Source organism: Lithobates pipiens, unplaced genomic scaffold, assembly GCF_037356315.1.
Source record: "Lithobates pipiens isolate NorthernLeopardFrog02 unplaced genomic scaffold, aLitPip1_a1.2 Scaffold_13, whole genome shotgun sequence".
Lineage (NCBI taxonomy): Eukaryota > Metazoa > Chordata > Amphibia > Anura > Ranidae > Lithobates > Lithobates pipiens.
In genome coordinates, this window is record NW_027507718.1 from 140770842 (window position 1) to 140787006 (window position 16165).

The 16165-nt window shown below is 42.3% G+C and overlaps 1 protein-coding gene across 3 annotated transcripts in view; it reads left to right on the forward strand.

Annotated features, from left to right (window-relative positions):
- Positions 1-666: 666 nt before the first annotated feature.
- Positions 667-16165, forward strand: part of ARID3A (AT-rich interaction domain 3A) — a 160891-nt gene continuing 145392 nt past the window's right edge. Inside the window, exon 1 of one of the 3 annotated variants that reach the window (XM_077475653.1) lies at positions 667-799. The gene's annotated coding sequence lies outside the window, so the exon portion shown is untranslated. Of the gene's footprint in view, positions 881-7711; positions 7844-16165 lie in introns of those variants that run through there. The other 2 variants (XM_077475651.1, XM_077475654.1) reach the window with 2 other exon arrangements.

Sequence of the window (16165 nt, forward strand, 5' to 3'; positions counted from 1 at the left end):
AGTGCCTGCAAAGCGCCTCAGTGTGAAAGCAGCCTAAAGAAAAGGAAATCTGTCAATAGGCACACCAGTTCTAATGACAACCAAGGATTCACTCACTTTGGAGGGATTTCCTATCACTTTCTGCTGTGGCTACGGAACAGGAAGTGAAATCTTCAGATGGAGACACTGCTCTAGAGATTCCTTCAGTTTGGAGGGATTTCCACTGACTTCCTGTTGCAGCTATTGGACAGGAAGCAAAGGGAAATCTTCCAATGGGGACACTAGTTCTTGAGACAACTGGGGCTTTCCGATCACTTCCTGTTGTCGCTACGGAACAGGATATGAAAAGAAATCTCTCCAATGGCAAAAACACCTGACAGGGGTTAGAACCTTCTCTTACTCTATCCAAAATGAAAAAAAAAATGCTTTTAGTTCTTTCGCAACTTACTATTGGCTCTTAGTTATTTAACTGAGCCTTCTTCTTTAATGCAAGGTGTGTTCATTTTTAGTAATGTCCCCAGCAGCACGTGTCCATTGCTGGTCACCATCCAGCCCCCTGGAGGTAACAGTCCGGTACTGTCACTCTGGTGACTTCCCCTCACACGTACGTCTCCTGTCCAGTCCACACTTCCCTATTCAGCCTCACAGCAGTCTGCACATTCCTCCGCCGGCTCCCGGGTGCGTTCACTTGCAGACAGTCCCTTTCTTTCTGTCTTTCTAGACGCTCCCTTTAAAGGTTAGTCCTCCCCGTGCTGCCACTCATTCTCGCACGGACGGGGTTGGAAGTTTGCCGACTCTCCCTGGATTGCAGCCAATCAAGGTACCCCCCTCGCATGTCGGCCCCTCCTCTCGCTCAGATCCCAAGTTTCTCCTGTGAGAAAAAGCGTCGGAGATTGTGGGGGTAAGACTCGGGGGGTCCGGGTCAGTGGAGGATGGGGTTGGGTGGGAGAGAAGTGGGCGCTGTGCCACAGGAAGGGGGAGTCCTACAAAGGGGCCTGCCGCTGGGGTCAGCTGGTACGGGGAGGGTGCTGGGAAGGATGACGTGGTGGTGCGGGCTAGGGGGTGCCAGCGGCTGTGGAAGTTAATGGGAGCGGACAGGGAGGCTTGCATGTGTGTGTGTGTGGGGGCCGAGCGGGGGCAAAAGTGACCGTGCTGGTCAGGGTGGGGTACGAGCATTCCAATGAGACCTCCTATATAATATGTATCTCTCCACTGAGAGGCCTCCATTGCATCCCATAGGGGACCCCCAGGTAGTCCTCTACCCCTAAGGGGGCACCTCTCTTCTATTATCAGTGCCATGGGTGACTCCATCACTCTGAAAGCTTGTTCCTGAAGGTTTTTTTTGTATCCATATATAAAATTATGTATTGAATTTCCTACAGTGACCTCCAATGTGTTTGTTGGTTACACTCGTATGAAGGGAGCGGTGGTTGGACGGTACCCTGGCTCTAGTAGAGGCACTAGGCCCCACTGGTGGTGATGGCTTGCTGCTTCTGGTGGCTAGACGTTTACTTCTTATAAAGTTAAGCGCACACGAGTGTAAAATAAATAAATAAAATAATGCACATTAAAACGCACTGCAAATGGGTTTTTTAAGGTGTTTTTTTTTTTTTGGAAGCGCTTGTGAAGCTTTCTAAGTTGATCGAAGTAAAAGCTTCAGGCCTCGTTTTTTTTGAGAACCCAATCTCAAGGCTTATTTTAGTCTCTGCACCTGGGTGTAGCAAGGAGCTCCAAACCGCTCAGCAAACCAAATTCCTTCGTTTTTTTTTTGGTTGTCCCAGTTCACATACGAGTGCAACGCCTAAAGCTTGAACAGGTGCAGGAGCTACTTTTGAAGCAGAATGGCCCTATTGACTTTGATGCCAAATGGCATGTTATGCAAGTTCTTCATGATAAAAGTCTCTTAAAGTGGTTGTAAAGGCTGAAGGGTTGTTTTTTATTTTATTTTTATTTTTTCCCCCCTCCTCCTTTCTTCATACATTCTATGGATGAAGCTAAAATACCTTCAGTGTGCAGCTCCCCCTCCCCAAAGTCCATTCTTGATCCAGCGATGTGGACAAGACCTGAGGCTTTCCTGGTTCTCGGCCTCCTGATTGGCTGAGATGCAGGAGCCATTGCCAGCTAAGGGGGCTGGGCTTATGGACACAGAGAGCAAGCCTCAGGAGCGAGAACGCATATATATATATATAGCAAGCAGCTTGCTAGGTATGTCTGTAATGCTGACAGGGGACTCGAAGAGGAGGATTGGGACTGCTCTGTGCGAAACTAGTGTGTTGTGTGTGTGTGTGTGTGGTGTTTTTTTTTTTTTTTTTTTTTTCTTTAACTCTTAGGCCCATTTCACACGGGGGGGGGGGTGCTCCGTTGATCCCCGCTGAGCAGGCGGATGACAGATCCTCTGCTCACTGTGTAGGGATGGACCTGTTAGAGCCCCATTGTTCTGTATGGGAAGATCGGATGAAAACAGATGGCAAGTCAGTTTTCATCCGATCCACTGGACAGATGGTTAACATATCGCGATCCATCTGTTTTCAGCGGATCTTGTTGGATAGTATGGCAGGCGTTTGTCAGCGGACATATCTCCGCCATACAAGTCAATGTTTGGCCTGAAAAACGGCCAGGTAGATCTTTGCGGGCCGATCGTCTGAAAGGGGCCTTATGCTGGCCATACACGCTTTTCTATAGAGTGTGTGTGTGTATGTATATGTGTGTGTGTGTGTGTGTGTGTGTGTGTGTGTATATATATATATATATATATTTCTTCCAAAATAATCATTAGTCAACAACCCATTTGATATGCTGTGCATGGGGAAGAAGGTTTAGAGCTGGTCATAACTTACTATTGTAAATTACCAATCGCATCTCGGTTTCCACCATCTAATCTCCGGCAAGATACAGTTGCGTTTATGAACAGGTCACCTGGAATGTTCTGCTTTGGCTGCTTAACTCAGTTTGATTGAATCCAACTGGAATAAAGTCTAAATTGATTGGCAGGGCTATTTTATTGTTGCAGATTTGACTCATTCGCACATCAAAATAAACTTTGTGTGTATCACCATTAAGAACGTGCAATAAAATGACTCAAAATCACCTCTTTCTCTTCGCTCAAGTGTGAATGGGGACTAAGTGTATGGGCAGGTGGATGTAAACGGGCACCTGTCCACTTACATCCGTTTACCTCCAGAGTTTTGTCAAGGTACAGGAAAAAAATGGAGGTCTGTGACTTTTTATTTTTTTTGTAAGCTGCTTTCACACTGATCAGGTTTTTCTTCTGTTTTTGCCTTTAAAAAAAGCAGAAGAAAAACTCCTGACCATTAAATCCTATGGAACTCTTCACATTGTGGGTCCGTTTGTGTGTTTCAAAGTCCTGCTTTCTGCACTTTTGCTGCAGTTTTTTAGTTGCGTGTCCTTTTTTCACAGGTAAAAAAAAGGCATCAAACACATAAGCATTTTTTTTTTACAGTGCAGTGGAGTAGCGTGAAAGTAGCCTTACTCTTTATAGTAGACTTTTTTTTTTTTTTTTCCTGATTTTAAATATGAGATTGGAAGTGATCAGATGTAAATGGATTTAAAGCGCAAGTAAACCCCTCGATTTAACAGTTTCAAAAAGTTATATTCCTGGCACATGCTTGGAATGTAACACTCCCATTGGTTGTGCGCTCAACCAAACTTTCAAACCATCCAATGGCTGCTGTCATAATGGATCACATGTACAGCACCATGGCAGTGGTAGATTAAACAGGCCAAGATGGCAGATTCCTTGGCTGAAAACACTAGGAGGTTTTACTTCCACTTTAAGCTGTTTACATCTGGCCATCCATAAATCTAACACGGGTCTGGAAAGCTCAGTTTTTCTAAAGTGGAACTAAACACTGAACATGTAAAGTGACATGCACCCCATTTTGCTCCGATTCAGCAGGGGATCTGTTCATGTTGAATGGGCCACATGGTGCCTGTGTGAAAAAGGGCCTAGGAGCGCCTAAGGCAAACTTGGCACAGGCTGTTGTCAGCTTGGATTGAGCCACTTTGCCCACACTTGCCAAATTTTCTGATAAAATCGAAAACTTAGTGAAACAGACACATTCTGAACGTTGGGTGTGCGCTAGACCATTTGCGGTTACAGAACAGATGTTGGGTCTAAGTCACAAAATATTAACACAAGGGCAATGCTCTCTAAAATAACCGTGTGACTGTAATTTTCAAATCTCATTGGATACAAGTGAAAACTGACACACTATTTTTTTTATTTTTTTACTTATTTTTTTGAAGTATTCTTATCCTTGTGTGTTAGCTTTGTGAATTAAGCCTGTTGGATTTGCAAAATGTGTGGAAGGTTTCAATAACAAATGTCAAAAGGGTATCTGATAGAGACTGCTAAAGGGGGGGGGGGGGGGGGTGTGCCACATCCCAAAGACACATAGAACTAAAGGACCCCCTATGGGTGGGACTTTAAACGCACTACCACATCAAGTAAATAGGTGTGTGTTTGTGTGTGTATAATACATAAAAAAAAGATGCATGATAATGCAGACAAAAGCGAAAAATGGGTTCAGGCAGCTGTATCTTGTCTTTTTCACTTTTATCTGTTTATCATGCATCATGTATTTTTCTATTTTGTATAATTCTATATTTTTTATATTTACTTGATGTGGTGGTGCCTTTAAAGTCCCACCCGTAGGGGGTCCTTTAGTTCAATAACAAATGTCTGTTCTTTCCACCTGTGTGAACTATGCCTAAAGATGTCCTTTGTACATACAGTAATAGTATGTGCTTCTACAATTGTCACTATTTTAACTACTGATACAATAGTATAGTAACCTTGTAATGTGTTATTGCACTGAATAGGAGTCATTTTTGAAAGCCTATTAAGGCTCCATTCACACCTAAGCGTACGGCAGTGATGCCTGCTGCACCGCGTTTCTTTTTTGCATTATTCTGCCCGCCATTCCAGTACGCTTAGGTGTGAGTGGAGCTTTAATCCTTTTTGAGATTGATTCGTTTTTTTCCAAAGAACTATCGGTATATGGAGCAACACTGTGTTAAAAGTATCAGGTGTAAACAGTACAGCCATGCTTACATTACATAAAACCTATATCAGGGCTCTTTCACAGTCATACAGCTTTTAATCCCCCCCCCCCCACCCAAAAAAAAAACCCCCCTTATTTCTACACCTAGAAGTAAAGGTGCTTACAAAGAGCTTCTTATATTTAATAACAGATAAATAAATGACCTGTCATAAAGACGTATGCTGGTAACCACACGTGTTTACATGTGTACAGGGACAGATGAGAAACCCTAGACACAGACAGACAAATGGTCCTGGATGCATACGCCTTCAGCCTGCCATTGATATGTACAGGTGGCTTTGCGCAAAAATAAATGCTTCTATTGACCACGTGTGGCTGGCTGATCCCTAAAGCACACCTCAAAACTGACTGTGCCAAGTATCAACTATATTCCACAACCAGTCACTTTGGTACTGTAATATTGTAGACCCCTCAGTAACAAACTTATGGTGTGTTAAAAGTATCTAGCTTTTGCAACTGGATGACGGGTATATTCCCAAATCAAGAAGGTGGATTATGTTATGTAACAGAGCAGAGAACCCCTTTTACCTTAAGCTGGCCATAGACAGATCATGCTGAACTTCAATCCCTCTATGGGCAGGCTGGTTGTATTGATAGACTTCAATGCAACCAGCCATTTGTTTTTGTTTTGTTTTTTTGTAGAATCCCTGCCCCATACACATGGCTGAAATGTCGGGAGACAACAGGCAGTTAAAAAAACAAAAACAAGAAACTGCCATTCTGCCTGTGTGTATGTCGGTCTCGGCCCAGCTTCTGTTGGACGGACGTGCATGCTGGAAAACCAGCAGCTGAATCATTCCGGATCAGAGCTCTCAGCCAATTGCAGAGAGCAATGGCTTGGGGGAGACCCACAACAGCTCAGCAGGGGAGATCGTAGAACTAAACTTGTATGGTTAGTACGGCGGCTCGGACAGAACCTGTCAGGTTTTTGGTGTGTACCCGGCTTAACTGTGGTGATGGGGGGACTTTTCATTTGATTAACCTGTGGTTGAAGGAAAGAAAATTGCATAATGTATGACCAGCTTCAGGTGTAAGGGACAACGGGGAATTAATGAAAAGGAATCTGCTTTTAAATTTTAATATTCTGAGCTGTGTGGAAACAAAATGTAAAGCTAGGAGCTGACTTGTTGCTATGGGCAATGGCTCAATTTGAGAAAACCCTTTTTATGAATACATCCACAACATCTAAAACTGCATAAGATTGTTCTGTGCTGACAATAGTCTGTGTGTAAAATCTACATTACTGTATACTATTTTCCGTTTCTCCCAATGGCTACAACTATATACTTTGTATTATGACACATATTTTGTTGTTGTGTTGTCTGTGATCAGGGTGATTGTGTATGTGGAACATAGTTGATATTTGCCATAAACAGTTGGATCCAAGGTGGAGTGTGCTTTTATAATATGTGGTCTGATGGCATTTCATTTTCTTGGACTTTGGCCCCAGTAATGTTCATCATTATTTGCCTGGTTTAAAGGCTGAAAGGAGTTTACGTTTGTCAAATTTGTGTTGAGGAAGGAACATCTCTAATGGTTTCAGTTAAGACCAGCTCACCAACAGTAGTTTTATTTGAGGTTGCACAGGCCTGTCTGCTTTCTTTCCTCCATGGTTCAGTCATTTGGTACATTTTTTATGTTTTTAAGTGCATGTATTTTTCTTTTTCTCTTCTTTAGATCTTGTATTATGCTAGTGGGTCCTTTCAAAGTGTTACTTTCCTGGTCTCTGGGCAAGATGCGAATATCATCCATTGACTGTGCCTCGTGTCCAAAACAAACCTCCCTTTGTGCCAGAGTGGAGCACTGACCCTATGTACAGGCACACTTTGGGGAGGGACCCCTCCTCCCTGGAAGCATCCAGTAGCTTTAGAAGGGATTGTGGGGGGGGGATCCAGCTGCAGTATTAACCCATTGAATGGCCAGCTACAGTCCACTTGTTACACAAAAACAATACCGTGTAACTGAATTAGCCTCAGGCAAGATACACCATGTGGTCTGTTTATTCCTGGAAACAACTTTGGTTGAGACAGTGTCTCCCATGGTTACCTTTTCTTTTCCTTACTTCCAAGCTACAGTTTGTTCCCAGTATAGAATATGAAGTAGTAATGTGATCAGCTACACTAGACTTTATTTTGTTGGTGATTAATATTCTTGCTTTAAACCTGTGTGTTCCTATTCCAAATACTCTTACCAGCAAGCTAAGACGAGTTTAAAAATAGACATTTTTGCCCCATGTAAGGACCAAGGCTTCAAGGCAAGTGCTAGTGATATTTATACATTTTTAGAACTAGTAGTTAAATGGAGAGCTCCATTTAACTATCACTTCAGCACCCATGTGTACAAGATCTGCACACCACAAAAGCTGCACCAAATATCTTGAATATTGCACACTTCCTTAAATTCGTACCTTCTGCAGTTTCACACTGGCACGCGACATGTGGCTAGTTTGGGCTTATTTCTGTATGCTCTGCAGAATGTTCCTGTATGGTTCTTGGAAACTGTGGGTGTCACATTAAATGTATGCATAGCTATGTGCAGCACTCCGCTGCTTTGCACTATCATGTTGACTGCTGTGGCATACAGTCAGTTAATCCAGCATATCTGCTTAGATAATTAAGAGCTAATGTCCATGGGGGAGGGGGTATCCAGCCCCTCCTTCCATTAATTCTCCCCCAGGCCTCCCACCCAGTCTCCAGTTGGTGTATTTGTTTAATCTCTGAACACCCAGTGTGTGATCCCTCGACTCCTCATACGCTTGAGTGCCTGGATCTACTATGCTGGTCAGTGGAGCAAATAGGGGGTTCAGGGAAGGGACGTGTGTGTGTGCACCAGTGTTGTAAAGAGCTTTATGGGTGATGGAGGTTTGTTTGTTGCTATTATATATATTTTATTTTTTCCTACAAGCAGGGGGTCTTTGGGGAGATACTACAAATTGGTACCTTTTCTGTGTGACCTGGTAAATCTCCATTTCTAAACCTTTTTTGTGCCACCACAGAAATACTGTTACATAGTGAAGTTGCAACAATCTTTGGCAGTGAAAGAGTTGATTAATATGCTAAACTGTCTAGTTATGTCAGCTTTTCTGCCTTTTTTGTAGGAAATGCACCGAGCCCACTCCCAACAGGATGGGGGAGGGGAAATGGTTTCCCTATAATTTCCTTCAGTTTTAGTGCACTTTACCCTTTTCAGATTCTGCAGATATTTTCATTTAATGTAACATTAATGAGGATCTCCTGGGCTGCAAAGAAAACATTACTTGCATGCTACACTAAGTTTTTTTTATTTTTTATATATATTTTTTTTTCTCCCCCCCTCACATGACCACACCAGTAGTCTAACAGCTAATAATAATTTCATAAACCATTTTTAAATGTAGAATAATCCCTCTCCATGGTCTCATAAATATTAACCTGACATGTTTAAGGACACCTTTTTCAACAATGTGCACGTATGGCACTTTACTTTGAAGTATACTTGAGTGCATTTTCTTTTGAATAACACGAATGTCAATATGCAGGTCATTGCACCCCAAAAAAAGACAATTTGCAGGACTTTTTTTTCATAATGTTTTGCAATCTAACATGATCGTGTAAACCAACTTCCTTAAAGGCAGTGTATTTTATTTTCTATTTTGCTACTTTTGAAAATGCATGCCACCCTGTCTGTTTTTTTTTTTTTTTTTAATTTTTTTTTTTTTTTTATACAAGCGCTGATCAATTACTGTGAGGGTTTAGCCCATAAGTGCGAAATTTTAAACTGGGATGCCTGAGCAGCTGTACCTTTTTTGTCTTCCTATTTACAGGTTTAAGAATTGTTCACCTTTTTTGTAGTATGGCTAGTTGCGAAAAGGCAGGCTGGATAGTGTATAACTAACAATTCACAAAACTTCACTGTAGGGGACATTCCACAACCTTGTGTTGTACCAGTTCAAGATGTTAACATTTAGGCATATTAGTTTTACTGTACTGAAGGTATATGTCAAAGCAAAAACATGTTTTCTAGTTTCGAATAGCGTAGGGAAAACTAAGAATGCACAACGGTTTTACCAGACAGGAAGTGAAGGATTAGAAAAAAAATCCCTGCTTTTGTTTTTATTATGTGCTGAAAAAGCCTAAAAAAATGTTGTGTATATGTGTGTGTATATGTATATGTGTATATATATATATATATATATATATATATATATATATATATATATATATATATAAAAAAAATTATATTCTTTTTAATTAGATGAACACTGTAGGGCCTCATGCACACAGGACTTATTTATTACATGTACTTGTATAGCACCGTCAATTTACGCAGCGCCTTACATCTGTATTGTAAATTCACATCAGTCCCTGCCCTAATGGAGCTTACAATCTAAGGTCCCTAACTTGCATTCATATATACTAACCAATTTTTTTGAGTGTGTGAGGAAACCCAGGCAGGCACAGGGAGAACATACAAACTCCAGGGGTAGTGCTGTGGTTGGGATTCTTTTTTTTTTTTTTTAACTCTGCAGAAAAAAAACATTTGACGCTTGTAAAAGTGTCTAACGCTTTTACAAGTGTTTAAGCGCATTGACAGGCGTCAAGTGATAGTGTGTTAATTAATTGAAATTAATTAATGCTTAAGCGTTAAATGCGCATAGCGTTAAACTGCATTTAGGCAAGCGCCAAGCATTGTTTTTTGCCAAACTCTGCAGTTCCTGAACACACTGGCAGAGGCCCCCCCCCGCTACTAAACGCCTGTGTGCATGGGAGTTTAGAGGCAGGGAAAAAAATGCCAGACGCCCCTTTGGAGCAACTGCAAAAAACAGTGTGTATGAGGCCTAATTTTATTGCAATCAGCAATGTAAGAGGAGGCAGCTCTGTGTCAGACATTTGTATGCACATCCCAGAGCTGCACAGGCACCAAGGTTTTTATGCTCCATGGATCTCTTAGCCAGCATCTCATTACAGGAAGTAGATGCTGACCCTGGATGATAACTAAACTAAGATGGCTTAAGGTTCCTGATTGGAAGAGCAGATGTAGTTGTTAGGGAGAGTGATGTTACCCATGGTAAAGATCAGAAATACTTGTCACATTTTACATGGTACTTAATATTAAAGTGTATAATTGTTGATGGGTCCACTTTAAATCTGTTATACATTGACACTTTTTTATTTTTTTTATTATTTACCCTTGGTTGGACTTATCCACTGTTTAATTCTTTTTGGATTTGGCTAGGTCCTCTGAAAATGTAATCTATGTAAGGCTCCAGGTACACTACAGCTCTTGAATTTGAGTTTAGAAACTTTAGGCTTTTTGTTGCCATAGCTATTAAACTCAACTCCATAAAAGCCTGTGTGTCCATGTTTACAGCCTTTTAGCATAAATGGGGAGCTTCAACCTCCCTCTTCTGAACGTGGAAGAGACAGTTTGCCCACTTGCTGCAATTTTGCAGCTGGTGGTCAAAGTAGACTATATGTACATGAAACCTACAGTCAGTGCCTTTCACCTCTGGTGTCAAAATATCTACTTGTGAACCTGCTACAGTCATTAGAAGGGATTAACACTTAGATTTTTACCTTATTGGGAAAGTAACAAAAGTGGTATGAATACCCTATGGTGAATAGGCACACTAAAAGAAGGAAAAACCAGACACCAAGCTTAATAGAAGATGGGTTATCGCGAGTATTAGCTCACCCTTTTTGAAGAGTGTTTTTTAGAAAAAGGGTAATGGTGTTGCTGGCTTGAATTTTAACCACTTGCTGCCCGCCCTATAGGCAAATGACGGTGGCAAAGTGGTTGCATAATCCTGATCGGACGTCATGACGGGGGCGCGCATCGCGGCCATCGTTGCGGGGTGTCACTCTGACACCCGGCAACTACGATCTCGGTAAAGAGTCTCCGACGGAGACTCTTTACCACGTGATCAGCCGTGTCCAATCACGGCTGATCACAGTGTAAATAGGAAGAGCCGGTGATCGGCTTTTCCTCACTCACGTCTGTCAGACGCGAGTAGAGGAGAGCCGATCGGCTGCTCCTCTCACGGGGGGGGGGGGGGGTCTGTGCTGATCGATTATCAGCACAGCCCCCCCAAGGATGCCCACACTGGACCACCAGGGACGCCACCAGACCACCAGGGATGCCCAGCAAAAGGTAATCCCCCCTAGACCACCAGGGATGCCAGTCAGTGCCCATAATGCCAATCAGTGCCCACAATGGCCATCACTGATTGGCATGCATTATTGTTTGGCACTGATTGGCATCCATTAGTACAGTATAACAATACAATGCCGCCTATGAGTGCCCACCTGTGCCGCCCATCAGTGCCACCTTATCAGTGCTACTTCATTTGTGCCCATCAGTGCCGCCTTATCGGTGCCCATCAGTGAAGGAAAAAACTTACTTATTTACAAAGTTTTGAAACTGAAACAAAAAAAAACATATTTTTTTTTCCACATTTTCGGTATTTTTTTTATTTGTAGCGCAAAAAATAAAAACCCCAGAGGTGATCAAATACCACCAAAAGAAAGCTCCATTTGTGGGAAAAAGATTAAAATTTCATTTGGGTACAGTGTAGCATGACCGCGCAATTGTCATTCAAAGTGCGACAGCGCTGAAAGCTCAAAATTGGTCTGGGCAGGAAGGTGTTTAAGTGCCCAGTACTGAAGTGGTTAAAGTGATATTAGCCCAAAAAGCCGCTTACCAATTTGTAGATGTGATGACTGCATTCACTTTCTTTTTTAGACTTTTTTTATTTTTTATTTTTTTTCACCTGGTGATCCAGCCAGTAAGTCTGTTGTTTTTCAACAGAACAAGCCGTTCTGCAGATGTAGCAGTTGAGCCAAACCATCAAGTCATTAAGCAGGGGTGGGTGGATTGTTGCAATCCTCAGATTTTGTTTATTCATATATCAACAAAGAAACGTTAAAGGGTGACATGTTAGCCACTTAAGCCCCGGACCAATTGTCAGCCTAAGGACCAGAGGTCTTTTTACAATTTCGCACTGTACTGCTTTTGGTAATTGCGCGATCATGCAATGTTGTACCCAAGCGAAATTTGCGTCCTTTTCTTCCCACAAATAGAGCTTTCTTTTGATGGTATTTGATTGCCGCTGCGATATTTATTTATTTTTTACGATATAAAAGGAAAGACTGAAAATTAAAAAAAAAAAAAAGATATTTTCTACTTTTTGTTGTAAGAAAAATCGAATAAACTAAATTTTAGTCATACATTTAGGCCAAAATGTATTCAGCCACATGTCTTTAGTAAAAAAAAAAAAGTCAATAAGCGTATATTTATTGGTTTGCGCAAAAGTTATAGCGTCTACAAACTAGAGTACATTTTCTGGAATTTACACAGCTTTTAATTTATGACTGCCTATCTATTTCTTGAGGTGCTAAAATGGCAGGGCAGTACAACCCCCCCCCCCCCCCCCCAAATGACCCCATTTTGGAAAGTAGACACCCCAAGGAAATTGCTGAGGGGCATGTTGAGCCCATTGAATATTTTCTTTTTTTTTTTTTTGTCCCAAGTGATTGAATAATGACACACAAAAAAAAAGTTTACAAAAAGTTGTCACTAAATGACATATTTCTCGCACATGCCATAGTTATATGTGGAATTGCACCCCAAAATATATTCTGCTTCTCCTGAGTACGGGGATACCACATATGTGGGACTTTTTGGGAGTCTAGCTGCGTACGGCACCCCGAAAACCAATCACTGCCTTCAGGATTTCTAAGGGTGAACATTTTTTGATTTCACTCCTCACTACCTATCACAGTTTCGAAGGCCATAAAATGCCAAAATAGCACAAAACCCCCCCAAATGACCCCATTTTGGAAAGTAGACACCCCAAGCTATTTACTGAGAGGCATGTTGAGTCCATGGAATATTTTATATTTTGCCACAAGTTGCAGGAATTACAATTTATTTTTATTTTATTTTATTTTATTTTTTTTGCACAAAGTTGTCACTAAATGATATATTGCTCACACATGCTATGGGCATAAGTGAAATTACACCCCAAAATAAATTCTACTGTTTCTCCCGACTACGGGAATACCACATGTGGGGGACTTTTTGGGAGCCTAGACATGTACACGACCCCGAAAACCAATCACCGCCTTCAGGATTTAAATATAAAACGCTAGCAAAAAAAACTGTTAGCGATCGCAGGGATCAGGCCTGACTCTGCGAACGCTGCAGTTATGTGTAGGGCTGAAACAACTAATCGATTATGAAACTAATCGATTACTATTTTCATAATCGATTAATTGCCAGTAACATATTGGGGTTAAAAAAACGAAAACGAGCCCTTTATAGTACAAAGAGCAAATCGCTACTGTAAATATTACTTTCAGTGTTCTACAGTAAATTAACCCCTTACAGTAGTGATTATCTGTGTGGTGTGTTTTTTATTTATTTATTTTTTTTCCTACTATAAATTTTAGGTATTTTAACCCCATTATGTTACTAAACGTCTTAGACCTGGTTCACAGCTATGTGTTTATTGGTGCTTTTTGCAGAAATGCACCACAGTTCATGTACATGATTTCCTATGGGACACGTTCACATCTGAAAGGGTCGGGACTTTTAACGCAAAATGGTGGTTTATTGGTTCAATATACTTCAATGGAGAAGCTGCAGAAAAGACTGTAATGCGTATTTGCAGCAATTTGTGTTTTTTAACCACTTTCAGACCGGACCATTTTGCTGGTAAATGACCAGAGGTCTTTTTACACTTTGGCACTGCGCTGCTTTAACTGGTAATTGCGCGGTCATGCAATGTTGTACCCAAACAAAATTTGCGTCCTTTTCTTCCCACAAATAGAGCTTTCTTTTGATGGTATTTGATTGCCTCTGCGATTTTTATTTTTTGCGATATAAACGTAAAAAGACCGCAAATTTTGAAAAAAAATGATATTTTCTACTTTTTGTTATTAGAAAAATCCAATAAACTCAATTTTAGTCATACATTTAGGACAAAATGTATTCAGCCACATGTCTTTGGTAAAAAAAAAGTCAATAATTGTATATTTATTGGTTTGCGCAAAAGTTGTCACATCTACAAACTAAGGTACGTTTTCTGGAATTTACGCAGCTTTTAGTTTACGACTGCCTATCTCATTTCTTGAGGTGCTAAAATGACAGGGCAGTACAAAACCCCCCCAAATGACCCCATTTTGGAAAGTAGACCCCCTAAGGAAATTGATAAGAGGCATGTTGAGCCCATTGAATATTTTATTTTTTTGCCTCAAGCGATTGAATAATGACAAAAAAAAAATTTTTTTTTTTTTTTTACACAAAGTTGTCACTAAATGATATATTGCTCACACATGCTATGGGCGTATGTGAAATGACACCCCAAAATAAATTCTGCTGCTTCTCCTGAGTACGGGGATACCACATATGTGGGACTTTTTGGGAGCCTAGCCGCGTACGGGGCCCCAAAAACCAAGCACCGCCTTCAGGCTTTCTAAGGGCGTTACAGTTTTGAAGGCCATAAAATGCCAAGATGGCACAAACCCCCCCCCCCAAATGACCCCATTTTAGAAAGTAGACACCCCTAAATTTAGGGGTACACTAGTGAGACTAGGTAATAAATGGCGGGTGCCCTGAAACTATAAAAAAATAACTAACCAACCAGCGTCACCTGTAACAGTTATATGGTGATCACTGGTGAAAGGGTTAACTAGGGGGCAATCAGGGGGCTTTATGCGGTAGTATATGGGGGTCCCTGGCGCTATAAAAAGCTGCGGCGAACCTAAATACCTACCTGCCTAACTAGCGTCACCTGTGACACTAATACAGCGATCAGAAAAACGATCGCTTATTAGGCTGGGTTCACACTGGAGCGATGCGGGAACGCCACGAATGCGCGGCGGGTTCCCGCATCGCATGCCTCCCGGCGGCAGTTCACACTGCCCTATGCGAACTGCTGGGAGTGTCAGTGAAATGTTAATGACACCCCCAGATCAGTTCGCATATCGCAGTGCGATCTGCAAACTTGGATCGCATGGTGTGAACACCCATGCGATCCGATTCTGCTGCGGACCAAAAAAAGGGTCCCGTGCGAGTTTGCGGCGGGTGCGGCGGGTGCGACACGAATTCAGCCATACTATCTGTATAGCTGAACTCGAATCGCACAGAGATCGGATGTGATTTGCACTGCAGTGCGGTGCGAATCACATCCGTTCTCATAAACCGCTGCAATGTGAACCCAGCCTTAGTGACACTGGCGACGGGGGGTGATCACGGGGTTAAACCTTTATTGGGGGGGTTAGGGGGGTACCTTAGAACTAAAGGGGGCTAACCCTAACTGCCCTAACAGTTATTAGTCACAAATGACACCTGCCGGGTGATCAGGGGGTTAAACCTTTATTAGGTAATAAATGGCGGGTGCCCTGAAACTATAAAAAAATAACTAACCAACCAGCGTCACCTGTAACAGTTATATGGTGATCACTGGTGAAAGGGTTAACTAGGGGGCAATCAGGGGGCTTTATGCGGTAGTATATGGGGGTCCCTAGCGCTATAAAAAGCTGCGGCGAACCTAAATACCTACCTGCCTAACTAGCGTCACCTGTGACACTAATACGGCGATCAGAAAAATGATCGCTTATTAGGCTGGGTTCACACTGGAGCGATGCGGAAACGCCGCGAATCCGCGGCGGGTTCCCGCATCGCATGCCTCCCGGCGGCAGTTCACACTGCCCTATGCGAACTGCTGGGAGTGTCAGTGAAATGTTACTGACACCCCCAGATCAGTTCGCATATCGCAGTGCGATCTGCAAACTCGGATCGCATGGTGTGAACACCCATGCGATCCGATTCTGCTGCGGGCCAAAAAAAGGGTCCCGTGCGAATTTGCGGCGGGTGCGGCGGGTGCGGCGAATGGCTGAACTCGAATCGCACAGAGATCGGATGTGATTTGCACTGCAGTGCGGTGCGAATCACATTCGTTCTCATAAACCGCTGCAATGTGAACCCAGCCTTAGTGACACTGGCGACGGGGGGTGATCACGGGGTTAAACCTTTATTGGGGGGGTTAGGGGGGTACATTAGAACTAAAGGGGGCTAACCCTAACTGCCCTAACAGTTATTACAGTCACAAATGACACCAA